The following is a 13,784-nucleotide window of genomic DNA, read 5'->3' as shown; positions in this document are numbered from 1 at the left end:
CATGGGGGCGTCGGGTTCCACCGCTTCTCCTTCCACGCTGGTCCTCCTGGTTTTTAGCTGGTCGAGGTGGCGGCGATGTTGCTCCCCATCTGCAGTCTTTACCGTTGCCATTCGCGAGCCTTCGGTGGACTCTACCGCGCCTGGTTTCCATTTGTCACCCACTCCATAGTTCTTGAACCAGACGTCTTTGCTCAGCGGTGGGCCACTGTTGCACGCACCTGCAGAAGGGAATGGTCGTGACACGACGTTGTGCAATAAAGAACGTGGCTGATATCCGAGAAGCATAGAAGCTGGGGTTTGCCTATTTGGCAAGGGAGTGCGCCGATAATGCGAAAGAATGTGGTCCAGCCGAGCTTGCAAACTGCCGCGTGTGTTTTTGTTTAACCCCTGTTTGACAGTCCGTACTGCTCTTTCCGCCAGGCCATTAGACTGCGGTTTGTAGGGAGCTGTCCGCAAATGAGCGATGCCATTGCGCTTCATAAATGCCCTGAACTCTTCGCTAGTAAACTGCGGCCCGTTGTCCGTCACCAGGGTCCTCGGCAAACCGAACCGGCTGAACATAGTCTGCAGTGCTTCAATTGTCTTTGCCGAACTGGTGGTCTTCATGGCGGTAACCTCGATCCATTTCGTATGGGAATCAACCACGATCAACAACATGTTACCTTCCACAGGACCCGCAAAATCGACATGGACCCTAGACCATGGCTCCTCTGTGTCCGGCCAAGGCACGGGTTGTCGGGCAGGAGGCATGCTGCCCCATTGTATGCATGTTGGACACGCGTTGACCAGCTTCTCAATGTCCCGATCGAGCCCTGGGTACCAGAAAACAGAACGTGCCAGGTTCTTCATAGCCGTTATCCCTTGATGTGCAGCATACGCAGCAGCATGTGCATCATGCAGCATACGCAGCATTGACTGCCGCGCACTTGCTGGAATAACCGCTCGATGGCCCCAGTACACAATTCCGTGGCTGTACGTTAGTTCGTCTTTCCTGTGCATGTACACGCGTAACGGCTCCTGAGCCGGTTGCAAGTACCGTGGCCAGCCATTCTGAATGTAATCACGGACTTGCGCGAGGTCGCTGTCGTCAACAGTCATTCTAGCCAAGTCACTCGCCGACAGAGGACAGGTATTGAGGTGATCGGTCAGAAGAACATACTCACGAGCGTCATCTTCTGCAGCCTTAGTGTTGTTATGCTCCTGCCTCACCGGTAAACGGCTGAGGGTGTCTGCAGGAATCAACGTCTTTCCTGGCTTGAACTGAATTTTGTAGTTGTAGGCGCTTAGCAAGAGGGACCAACGCTGAATCCGGGCAGCGGCCATGGCGGGAACGGGCTTGTCGGGGCTGAAAAGGCTCAGAAGAGGTTTGTGATCTGTAACAAGCGTGAAATGATTCCCGAGCAGATATTCCCGGAACTTTGTAACCCCGAAGACAACTGCCAATGCCTCTCTTTCAATTTGCGCGTAATTACGCTCAGCAGCTGAAAGCGTTCGCGACCGGAACCCAATTGGTCGATCTTGCCCATTTATTCTGTGATATAGCACTGCGCCGACGCCGCACGACGACGCATCGGTTTCCAAGATAAGCGGCTTACTTGGATCGTAGTGCGCCAAGAACTTAGCTTCCTCTAGCAGCCGCTTTGTTGCTCGGAACGCGTTATCTTGTCTCGCTCCCCACTGCCAGCGTGTGTTCTTTCTTAGCAGTTCATGCAGTGGCTCTAGAACAGTAGCCAAGTTTCCCAGAAATGAGTGGTAGTAGGTCACGAAGCCCAAAAACGCCCGCAGTTCCGCAACACCGGTTGGCTTCGGCATTTTCATTATTGCAGCAATGTTGTCCATCTTAGGTAACAATCCGTTCGTATTTATACGATGTCCCAGAAATTCAACTTCTGCTTGTCGGAACTTGCATTTCTGCGGATTCAGCTTGACACCGTGTTGCCGGAAACGTCTGAAAACTTCACGCAGCGTCTCGCAGTTGCCGCGTTTCTCCGCGACTACCACATCGTCCAGGTACACTTGAATGCCCGGAATGCCTTGCAGGATGCCGTCCATACGTCTCTGAAAAATCGCAGGAGCAGAGGCTACACCAAAAGGAAGCCTATTAAAGCGAAACAGGCCTTTCGGAGTGTTAACGACCAATATCTTCTTCGTTTCCGCGTCAAGCGGCAACTGACTGTAAGCATCCTTCAAGTCGATGGTGCTGAATACTTCACCACCGTTTAGGTTTGCAAAGATATCCCTTATTTTTGGCAATGGGTACTGCTCCGTGACACATGCAGCATTTGCGGTCACCTTAAAATCGCCACACAACCGAATGGAACCATTCTTTTTGATAACGGGAACCAAAGGCGTGGCCCACTCTGCACTGTCGACAGGCGAGAGAATGCCATGCTTAACAAGTCTGTCTATTTCATTTGACACTTGCTCCCGCATTGCATACGGCACAGAACGTGCTTTGCAGAACCGCGGCATCGCATTTTCCCGCAACCGCAAATGGACTGCGGGGCCATCAATTAGCCCTAGACCTGGCGTAAACAAATCGCCGAACTCCTCTAAGAGTGCGCTAACCAAAGTACTGTCACGGACATTTTGCTCACCGGAGGTTTCCTCGCCGAGAATGCTGAAGACGGACCTTCCGCTACGCTCAAATGCGCTGATGACATCTCGCCCGCACAAGTTCGGGCCATCGCATTGCAGTACGGTTAGAGTTGCATCTAGGGCCTTTCCCGCGTACGAGACCGGAAGTTTCAGCTGACCCCTCACGGGCAGCTTGCCAAGAAAGCAGGACAACTGCAAGGACGTCTCGCGGAGCGCAGGCCAGGCATGCCGATGCTTGCAGTATGTTTTCCACGTAATGATGGAGACAGGCGATCCGGTGTCCACTTGCATTGTCAGCGGAATTCCGCTCCAGCAGAGGGTGCGAACCACAGGCTTGACCAAGTTTACCGACGTAGTGTACAAACTCAGTAGACAAAGTTCGTTGTCGCTCTCTGAAGAATGCTCCTCACAAAGGGCCACCCCTTGTTTCCATACACACATCTTAGCTAGGTGCCCTTTACGTCGGCAGCGAAAACACTCCGCCCGGCGAAACTTGCACTTTGCTGCCTTGTGCTTAGTGCTACCACAGCACGGGCAAACGTCTTCGCTTGGTCGAGAAGCGCTCGGATGAGTCTTGTGGTAATACGGTTGACCTTGCACCTTGCTCCTCACGGCATGGACGTCGCCATAATCCTGTGTCCTCTCCATGTGATCAACGTTGAGAGCTGCCATCTCTGCTGCTAACGCTATATCTTCGGCTTCTTTCAGCGTCAGCGAAGGTCTGGCCAAAAGCTTCCGACGAACGCCGGTATCACGTAGACCACAAACAAGTCTGTCTCGTAGCATCCTGTCCCGTGCCTCGCCAAAGTTGCAACTGCAGGCCTTCTTCCGAATTTCCACAATGAAGTCCTTCGTTGACTCGTCGGGACGCTGGCATCTGGTGAAGAACTTGTAAGACTCCGCTATTTCGTTGCCCTGTGGCGCAAAGTGCTCTGCCGGCAGTTCAAGCAGCTTCTCATAGGTAAGGTCTTGAATCTTCGCCGGCGCGCACCGTACCGTTATTATGCCGACTGTTGCCGTGCTTAAGGCTGCCGTTAGCAGGGCTCGTCGTTTCTTCGAGTCGACGATATCGTAAGCTTCAAAGTAGGACTGCAGACGCACCTGGTAGGCGTCCCAACTGTCTTCCGTTTCGTCGAAACCCGGTGGTCCGGCGTGGGCCGCCATGGAACAGGCACGGCCCGGTGGTGGGCAGCCTCGTCGCCACTGATGTAACTCGAGAAGCAGTTGGCAAGGAACGAACACTTTATTAAAGGTTAGGTAGCTTTTATAGTCTTTATCTTGTGACGTCAGCCGCAGCCACTGCCGCATTCACAAGAGGCAAGGCCGGTAAATCTAACAAAACAAACACGTGTCAGCGGCGCATGCTGATTCACAACAGTGTCGGCGGCTCTGTCCCACTGTACCGACGCCGACAATCTGCCGACAGTCGGCGGAAATCTCGGCGTCGGTACAGTCTGACACAAGCGCCGACATGAAGGTGAAAAAAAAACACTGTTGCCGACTGTCGGCAGACTGAAATCGGTGTCAGGTCGGCCTAGTTTGAGTGAGCCTTTACCGGTTTGCAGACACCGCCTTTTTATCAAGTCGCGATCCCGCTCGCTTCACGCTTGTCCAACAGTGAGGTGTGAACAGGGATGTCACTCTTATGCTTCTGTTAGGGACACGACAGATGCGCTCTTAAATTTAAATTCTGGGGCTTTACGTGCCAGAAGTCCGATATGATTATAAGGAACGCCGTAATTGGGGACTCCGAATTAATTTTTACCACCTGGGGTTCTTTAACGTTCACTTAATGCACAGCCAGAACACGGGTGTTTTTGCATTTCTCCCCCATCGTGACGCTGCCGCCGCGGCTGAGATTCGAACCCCCGCCCACGGGCTTAGCAGCGCAACACCAAATCCACTACGCCACCACGACGGGTGGGTGGCTCTCTTCGGCAGTTCAGGATGTTTTCTAGGCAAGATCATCCGTAATTCGTTACTCTGCAGAAATTAGCAGCGTCAGCTTTTTGCATATGTGAAACCGGTCCTGAACATCTCGAGTGAGGGGGTCCGAATCTTACAGAAGAATGAATCGTTCGACTCGTTCGTTTATAAGGTTAACTAGTCCCATTTTATAATTAATTATCGAATTAATACCCGAGAAAATTTAATATGTATATATAAAAGCAGTCCTGAGGAGAACACATCATACCAAACTCTACTTTAAAGCTGTTTCTAGAGTATATTTTATGAAACACTTTTCACAACGGAGGTGTAAAATTTATCCTTCGTTATCTCAGCTTTACCATAACCGGCAGTCCCCGCTAAAAGAAAAATTCAAGACATGGACAAAAAAAAATTTGCAACAGCTCTTGTACGTTTCATCTTTTCGTTCAAGTTAACGTAGCTGATAAAAAGCAGTGGATCCCGAGCCAATTGATTTCCCCTTTCCCGTCTATGGTAGCGTCCGAGGTAAATAATAATGGATATTATCGCCGTAAGGTGTTTTGTTTCACATCTCCCCGTGCGGACCGTGTCATTCCACGATGCGCCTCAGTGCGTTAGGCTTAACGAGAACGGTCATTACAGCCCTCGTATTTTAACCACTACGGCGACCTCTTGACATACTTGTAGCCATATGGGATCGGAACAAATCCAACACCGCCGCCTCCACCGCCAGCGCCGCATGCTCCGCCAATGACACCGCCGATTAGGGATGGGTCATCCATGGTCTTGAGCGCTTGACCGTCCGCGAGATTGAGTGGTTAGCTGGTTGGTGTGTTTGTTTGTTGGTTCGTTACGGCGATAATGATGATGCCTTATTTAATTGCACGCACCCACTGTGGGTGATAGGCCACGAACCGGGTGGTAATATGATAAAAAAGAAACAAGGCGAAATAAATAACTAATTGAGGATGCGAAAGAAACCGATAATAAATAAGTTTAGGGTGTAATAAGGCGAATGAGTTTGCAAAATAGTAAATGAAATCTGAAAAAAAAAAGGAAACACTCGTGAAAATTTTTGAATAGATCTCATCATGTATCATGGGGATCCAGGACAGACCCGTGCGGAAAGCGTCTATGGGACTGGGCAATCACAAATAACTTTTCATGTCAAAATTCGGGATCAGTTACGTTTCTTCGCGGACAGTTCAGATCTGTACTTGATCTTACATTTTCAGGTCCAGGTATTCCCACATCCGCATGGGAAACGGTGAATGTCGGGACGACAAGCGATCATTTGCCTATTGTGTTTGAAGTGGTAGGTCCGCAGTCCACCGGGCAGGCTCGAATCCACTCTTTTGTGGATTACCGTACATTTAAAAATTGCTTGCAGACTACTTTCAAATCAATGGAAAATTCTCCATTGAAAGCCGAGGATATTTGCTCAATAATTGATACTTCGCGCAAAAGATCAGAGTTCCAGTTAAAGGCATGTAAAAACACTGCTGCTACAAATTGGTGGAATGACGATTGCTCGCGGGACTACAAGCGACGCAAGGCTGCATGGAAACAACTCATGCATAACCAATCTCCGAAAAACTGGAAAAACTATAAATTTATTGCTGGAACATTTAAAAGAACGGTAGGTAAGGCAAAAGACGATTACAATGTCAGACATTTCGAATTCCTTTCGAAAGCAAATAATAAGCGTGCATTATTTCGGTTTTTAAGATCCCAAAAAATGATTCCACGCCCCTTGAACTGGGAGTCGGTAGTTTTAACCACAAGTGAAAAAGCTGACTCCCTAAATGTAATCGCGCAAGGGTTAGAAACCCGCTTCGCTACCTCTCTTCCCTTCTCTCCTTACGCGCAGGGCACTTCAGAAAATTTCGAAGAGTTTTCCATGGCAGAATTGTCCCAAGCCGTTTCCTGTTTACCAGCAGCAGCCCCAGGTCCCGATGGGGTCACTACCAAGATGATTAAACTTCTCTTTGAAGTCGCTCCTAACGGCTTATTAGATACCATAAATTACTCGGTACAATATGCATGGTTCTCTCCTATGTGGAGAATTGCGAAGGTGCTTCCTCTGCTGAAAGACCAAACCAAAGGGTATGTCCTAGACAATATTCGGCCTATTTCTCTAACATCAAATTTCGTAAAATTAATAGAAAGATTATTAAACGCACGTATGGTTCAGTTTGTGACAACACGAGAATTATTGAGCCCCTGCCAAATTGGATTTAGACCAGGGATGTCCATTTGGTGCGCACATATCGACCTAGAAAGCCGAATTCAGTTGACTCGTTACCAAAAACAATATGCTGCCCTAGTCACATTAGACATTTCTAAAGCATACGATAGCGTGGAATACCCTTTATTAATAAAGAGGATGCAGGATATTGGATTGCCAGACTACTTCGTGACGTGGACTGCAGTGTTCTTGCAGGGCAGGGAGTTTTACTGTGCACAAAGCGGAATTTCATCGGGGAAATTCAGACAAACACGCGGGGTTCCTCAAGGGGCAGTTTTGTCCCCGCTGCTGTTTAACATCCTACTCAGCTCCATTCCTCATCATCAAAATGTAAGCACGTACGTTTACGCTGATGGTATAGCGTTTTTTGCATCAGCAAGTGATATTCAGTCACTGTACGAATGCTTACAGGAATACTTATGCGAGCTAGAAGCATGGCTGGACAATATTCGCTTGTGCCTTAATGTGAATAAGAGTGCCGTTCTTATCTTTTCCCTACAAGACCCAGTTACTATATCCCTTTCATACCGGCACTCCACTATCCCACAAGTGGAAAAGGTCAAGTACCTTGGAATTATTTATGATGGTAATCTTGATTGGCGTCAGCATATTGAACATATAACTTCAAAAGCTTCTCGTGCAATGGGGATATTACGAAGGATAAGTAATTATCGATGGGGCATGCGCAGAGACACACTCATAATGATTTACCGCATGTATATTCGACCTATACTAGAGTTCGGTTGTGTGTTATTCTCCGGCGCCGCGGCTTACAAGCTACGCCCACTAGTTTTGCTGGAACGGGAAGCGCTTCGCTTATGTCTGGGGCTACCAAAGTTTGTAGCCAACGCTGTGCTCTACAAGGAAGCACGATTGCCTTCCCTTGAAATGAGATTTAAGATACTTAGCGTTCAAACATTTATAAGGCTCTATGAATCCCCACTAAGAAGATCCCAGTCCATCTTCATCAAACAACGAGCCCAATTTTTTGGAGTCAGATGGCCACGGTTTCACACGCCACAAGTCATTGTATCGCAATCGTTATTGAATCCGTTAGACGTAAATATAAATGATATAATCACGGAAAACAACATCTCAAATTCACTAGTTATTACTTATGATGACCTATACCCAAATAATGCCAAGCAGCTTCCCTCGCATATTCTTAACGGCTTACTCCAGGATCACTTGAATCAACTCCAAACTAACGTAATTATAGCAACGGATGCTTCGCAGAGTGAAGAAAAGGCAGGAGTTGGAATCTTCTCATCATCATTGGACTGGTCTTTTTCTATTCGGCTTCCCGACTTCACTCCAATATACTTAGCGGAATTCCTAGCTGTTGTCCTAGCTTTACGAAAGCTACAATCTATCAGGTCAACGGCGGTAATAATCACAGATTCTTTGTCGCTGTGCACCTCACTTACTGCTCCCGGCGAGACACACATATTGAAAACTTTGTACTCCCTGGCTCCAAGTCATTTGAGAAGTTTGCGATTGATATGGGTACCTGGACACAAAGGCATATTTATGAATGAGGTGGCAGACAGCTTGGCCAAGGCTTCTATCAGCGGCCCAGTGCTTCCCCTTCTTCCAACGATGGGCTTCATCACGTCCGCCAGGTTCAGAAGATATATCCTTTTAAAATCTCAATCGAACCTCAAATCATCCTTGGAACTACGCCACTTACAATTCCCTTGGAGCAGGAAGTTTTGCAAAACAAGACAAACCGAAGTTACATTAACGAGACTACGTTGTCGAGTCCCATCTCTAAATTTTTACATGCACCGATCTGGTCTGGCAATATCCCCATTGTGCCATTATTGCAATGCATTAGAGACGATTGAGCACTACCTACTGGAATGCCGGCGTTTCTCCTCCATGAGAAAAATGACATTAGAAATTACAGTGCGACAGTTTGGCCTGCCATTGAACACTCCGGTACTACTGTCTTTCGGAGCGTCTGTGCTTGGGCACTCACATAGGAATGTGTGCTTCGCCTTAGAAAAATTTATTATTGAATCAAACCGATTTCATTGATGACCGTATTATTCTATTCATTCCTCCTCTATTGCCTCATTGATATGTTAAAGATAATTATTTTTTTTTTCTCTACGTAGCATGACAATCTACTGAACCGTTTCGACTTTCCCTCGCCTAAATTCATGTAACAAAATTTTAGATCCTTACCCCCATTTTCTGAAAACATAAGCAAAGTCTGCCCGACTCTTGGCCAATCCCCGCGAGTGGGTAAGCGCCAATCTCATCAAGGACATCATCATCATCATCATCAAAGCGAGGTACCAGCAGCGAGCTACCAGCAGCCCGACGCTCTTCAGATCGGCATCTCGGCAAGCACGCCATAGATAAGCCTCGTGTTCCCCAGCCCACTCTCAGAACTTTCCGTCGGACTTTCTTTAATCGCGTTTCATCTTTCATTTAATTATTGATCGCGTGTTAATTCTTGTATGTCCTGTTAGTGTAGTATTTGCCGTGTTTAGTGTCGCGTGTATTTTTCATTTGTGTCGCGTATTTTTTGTTATTTCGTGAGTGCTAGTAGTTCCCACGTGGTGGGCTTTGTGTAGCGCGTCGCGTTAATGCGTGTGTTGTGTGTGACCCGCACGCCTTCCGCGAAGCTAGGACCACCTGCTTGTAGTTTGTATATTCTTTATATCATTAAGTCTCGGGCATGATTTTACTTTATTAAATTGAGCGTATGTTTGTACGTCGCCTCCCGTCTCATGCCTCTGGTTCACGGTCGATCAGGCGTGGACCTTATCGCCGGTCAGCAGTCGAACCATCGATAAATGCATGCGGGGTGGGTTTGGCGTCGCTCCATCCCCTCCGACTCGGACAGTGCAACTAGCTTACCCCAATACTTGACAGACACCCATAGAGTTTCTCACTTAATATAGTGAGAAACTCTATGGTGACACCGCTGTGGTCACTGCGACACCGGCGTATCGCTAATGCTGCTGTCAGTACCTGCTGTCCCAGCATAGAAGAATGGTTTCCAGGCGTCGTGTGCGCGCCCCGATAGAAAACAATAACACGCCCTTGATTGGCTGAAATTCTGGTGTGAAATTATTGAACATTAAAGTCAACTTGTGTTGCTTCCTACGAGTTCGATTTGTCTCTGGCGTCTTTTATTCACTAACACCGACGGCCGACGGTAACCGCACTTTTAACACTCCGTTTGGCATTTTATGCACTTCTCTCGCCCACATTACGTGAGATTGCCAGAACAAGCCACTCAAAATTAATACACCAATAAAAACCGGCAAACTTCCCGGAAGGGAGCAGTGGCAGACTTGGCTCGCCAGCGAGGATCCGGAGATGGAACTAACGCTCCTCGACCAGGCACAGCGAAGCGCTCAAGCCAGTGGGGCCCTGGACTAGGGGCTCCACCCACTCGCTTTCTACACTTTTTTTTCTTTTTTCTTTTTTTTTCAATAAACGTTCTGATATATATATATATATATATATATATATATATATATATATATATATATATATATGCTCTTTACGCAAAAATATCTTTAATAGTTCTTTTAAACGTTCTGAATGTATTTACCAAAATAGACTCTAGTGACATAAGTAGTGGGTTTTACAGCCGATAGAATATATTCCAGGAGCGTATTCCAGGAGCTGAGGTAATGTTTAAAAAAAATTCTATTTTCAGTCGTGTCATAGACCAAGACGTCTACCCAGGTAGCACAAAAGAGATACGTAACGTTTTTGTAGCGTTTATCCAAGACGATAAAAACGGGTTAAAAAAGACACGAATGAGAGAACTTCGGCGGGAAAACGTCTTATATCTCTGCTAATGTCCGGCTTAATTACTTTCTTGAGACGATCTAGAACAGGTCTGCAAGACGTATTCGAAAAGCTGGTCTAGAAATAGGATTGGGAAAGATACAAGTAATCCCTTTGCCAAAACTATTCGTAACCAATTTCTAAACGTTTTTAAGACGTTATCAAAAAGCTGGTCTAGAATCGGTCTTGAAAGGTTTACGATTATCTGAAGCTAATTTTCGCGGGTGACGGGCGCGATCAGACATCGTTGTTCAAAACACGCGTTTAGTTTCGCCTCACGTGACTGGCCTATGCCGCGCAGACGTCGTCAGCCGCACCCGTTGGCACGGCTTAGGCCAATCGCGGGAGGTGAAACTGATCGGGCGTTTCGAACAACGATCTCCAATCGCGCCCCAGATGAGTAGAAGCGTCGGTGTTGACTGTAAGAGCCATGGCGCAGTGCCAAGCACTGTTCCCTGCATGGCCGGCGCAACCCCTACCAAGTCGCACGAAAATGAGCCTGTTAGGAATAATAAATCCTTAATACCGCCTTTAGTAAGCAACGATGCTTACAACCACAATGGGAATGGCATCCTGCAAAGAACAAATGGCCACGTCTTGGCAGGTGGCCAGACCAAGCCTTTCATGCCAAGAGTGCATGAAATGAGAACATTGTGACAAAGCAAAAACACTTTAATAAAATGTAATGCTTATGCAAGGTTCGAACAAACTGTGTGAGAAATGCAAATAGAAGTAAAAGTACATCAACAATGACAAAAGTCGCAGAAAGGATTCGTAATGAACTCGAAAGTGAACATTCACTAGCACATAAATTCCAAGTACACATACAAAAATGAACAGAAAAACCTGGAGTGTACTGAAGTGTCTAATTTATCATAGTAAAGTGCACGGGCTATTATATGGACTTGCAGAAGTGACATCGGAGCGAATGGAAGAAGTAGACTGAAAAATGCAAGAGTATGAATCGGATGGTAACTGCCTCTAAGCAATGTTACCAATCGGCTAGAAGCTTGAAAAGAGCACAAAAAGAAATACCACCGCATACCATCATAAAACAATCCTGTGACAGAAATAAAAAAAAAAATGGGAACAATTCAAAATTGGAAATATTGCCTTTAGGATATATCAAAGAAGGTAATGGCGACAAAAAATAACCATACAACAAAAAAGCAATAAAGTGAAATTAGTACAGGATACTTAAACGGGGGATTCAGTGTAACAAGTGAACACTACTGTAGTACAGCGAACGATGAACGTGAGAAATGAATATGCAAGCCTCATATTAGAAACTTACATAAACATGGAAATAAACTGGAATGCACTGGAAGCTGCATTTGTGTAACAAAGGAAGCAATGGTCATAATAAATAGTAAGTGTTTTATCTAAAAAGCCCTTTGCTAGAGGCAAAGTTGTACCTCTCTGGCAAAAACAAAGTAGCAACGAATAATTTGCAAACCAGCAAATACATTAATTAGCACACTGACATGTCACACTTTGCGCACATCTCAAGTCTCCTAAAGTAAAAAAAAAAGCACTCTGAATGAGAAAAACGTTTAACACATGTAGCCCAGACCAAATTCTTTGCCAGTTCACTCACACTTTCACATCCAGAAACATTTGCTACAAAGTCCAGGCACAGTTCCACTGATGTTTACCAATTCACCCCCACTTTCACGTCCAAAAATATTTGGCACACAGTCCAGGCAGAGCTTCATGGATAAACAGCTTGAGAGCACCCTACTGATTGTTGCGCAGTCCCGCTGCTGGAAATAGAACTGCCGCACATGCTGGTAGTGGTTTCAATGTAGACACACTTGCTGCCCTGGACAGGTATGCTCAGATATCTGCACTGGTGCTCCATTTTGTAGAAGTAGACACATTGATGCACTACGCTGGTAATTGAAATGTTTTGAATGCACAAGTACTGGCTTCACCAGAAAGACTTGCCCACATACCACCACTGGCATATATATGCACTTGCTCTTCACTCAGTAGCATTGAACTTAAAGTGTTCCCTATGTGGGAGCCATGTGTAAAACCGGTGTCACACGACCACTCTCGATCGCGATCAAGCCCGATCCGGATCGAAATTATCGATGCGACTGGCTCACTCTCGTAGCTTGCGCAGAGGAGCCAATCACGACCGAGAAATTCGATTTGTAACGGACTGGATAGCGGCTAGGAGAGCCCCGTGTGAAACCGGCATCAAATAATGCACAGACGAACGCTAGGAAAATGTGTTGCACAAGGACAAAGAACTGCGACATCCCCTGTTGTGCGAAGCGCGCGAACAGAACACATGTATATATATAAAAAAAAAAAAGAAACTGCGAGAGCGCTTCGCGAACTCCATGCGCACACATGGCACCCGCACGAACTTGGCAGGCCGCCGTAAAGCGCGAAGGGCGCACAGCGTAAATTCCGACACATGTCTCAAGCTGCAAACAATCGTACTACCTAAAGCATACAAGTTATGTTATACCAAGGGCATACTCGACTCACGTGTGCAGTATCCACAAGCGAGTTATGCAGCGTACATGCTGTATCCATTCGCCAAATAGTAAAATTGATAACAAGCATAAATCTACAAGGGACTCAATACATTACTACCATTTGAGGCGTCAAATAAAATCGAATTTGGCCGTTTCATATATTGGACACAATATATGGACACACGTGGTACCCGGTAAGACCATGAAATACCCATCACGTGGGTAAAGGGGGCGAAAACACAATCGAGAACCTGAAGCGCAAACGATAAAAGCACGGTATGGTGCACGCAAAAGTCTGTCAGTGCGCTGTAGCGCGAGGGAAGAATATAGGGCGAGCACTTGATCTCACCTTTTGGGATACCGCACTAGTACTGAATCATTAAAAAAGCCTGTTTGAACCAGTTCTCTTGTCTGGAACACTCTTGCTAAACGGTCGACTAAAATACCATGACGACGGCTCTATTGCGGAGATCGGCAAGGTGCGCACAGACAGAAATTTTGCCGCCTTTCTTCGCATTCTGCAAAATGCTTTCTTGTTAGGATCACGCATAGCGGCCGATTCCGACGCTAGGGACACACAGGCACGATTTCGCCCCTCTAACTTTCGTCCTTATACTGCCCTTAACGCCTTAATTACAGCGTCAGTGAAAAGGCGCCTCACATAACATGACAATGAACTTGAAGAGCTGATTAGTGCCCTC

Source organism: Dermacentor andersoni, chromosome 3, assembly GCF_023375885.2.
Source record: "Dermacentor andersoni chromosome 3, qqDerAnde1_hic_scaffold, whole genome shotgun sequence".
In the NCBI taxonomy this organism is placed as follows: domain Eukaryota; kingdom Metazoa; phylum Arthropoda; class Arachnida; order Ixodida; family Ixodidae; genus Dermacentor; species Dermacentor andersoni.
This window is presented reverse-complemented; position numbering follows the sequence as displayed.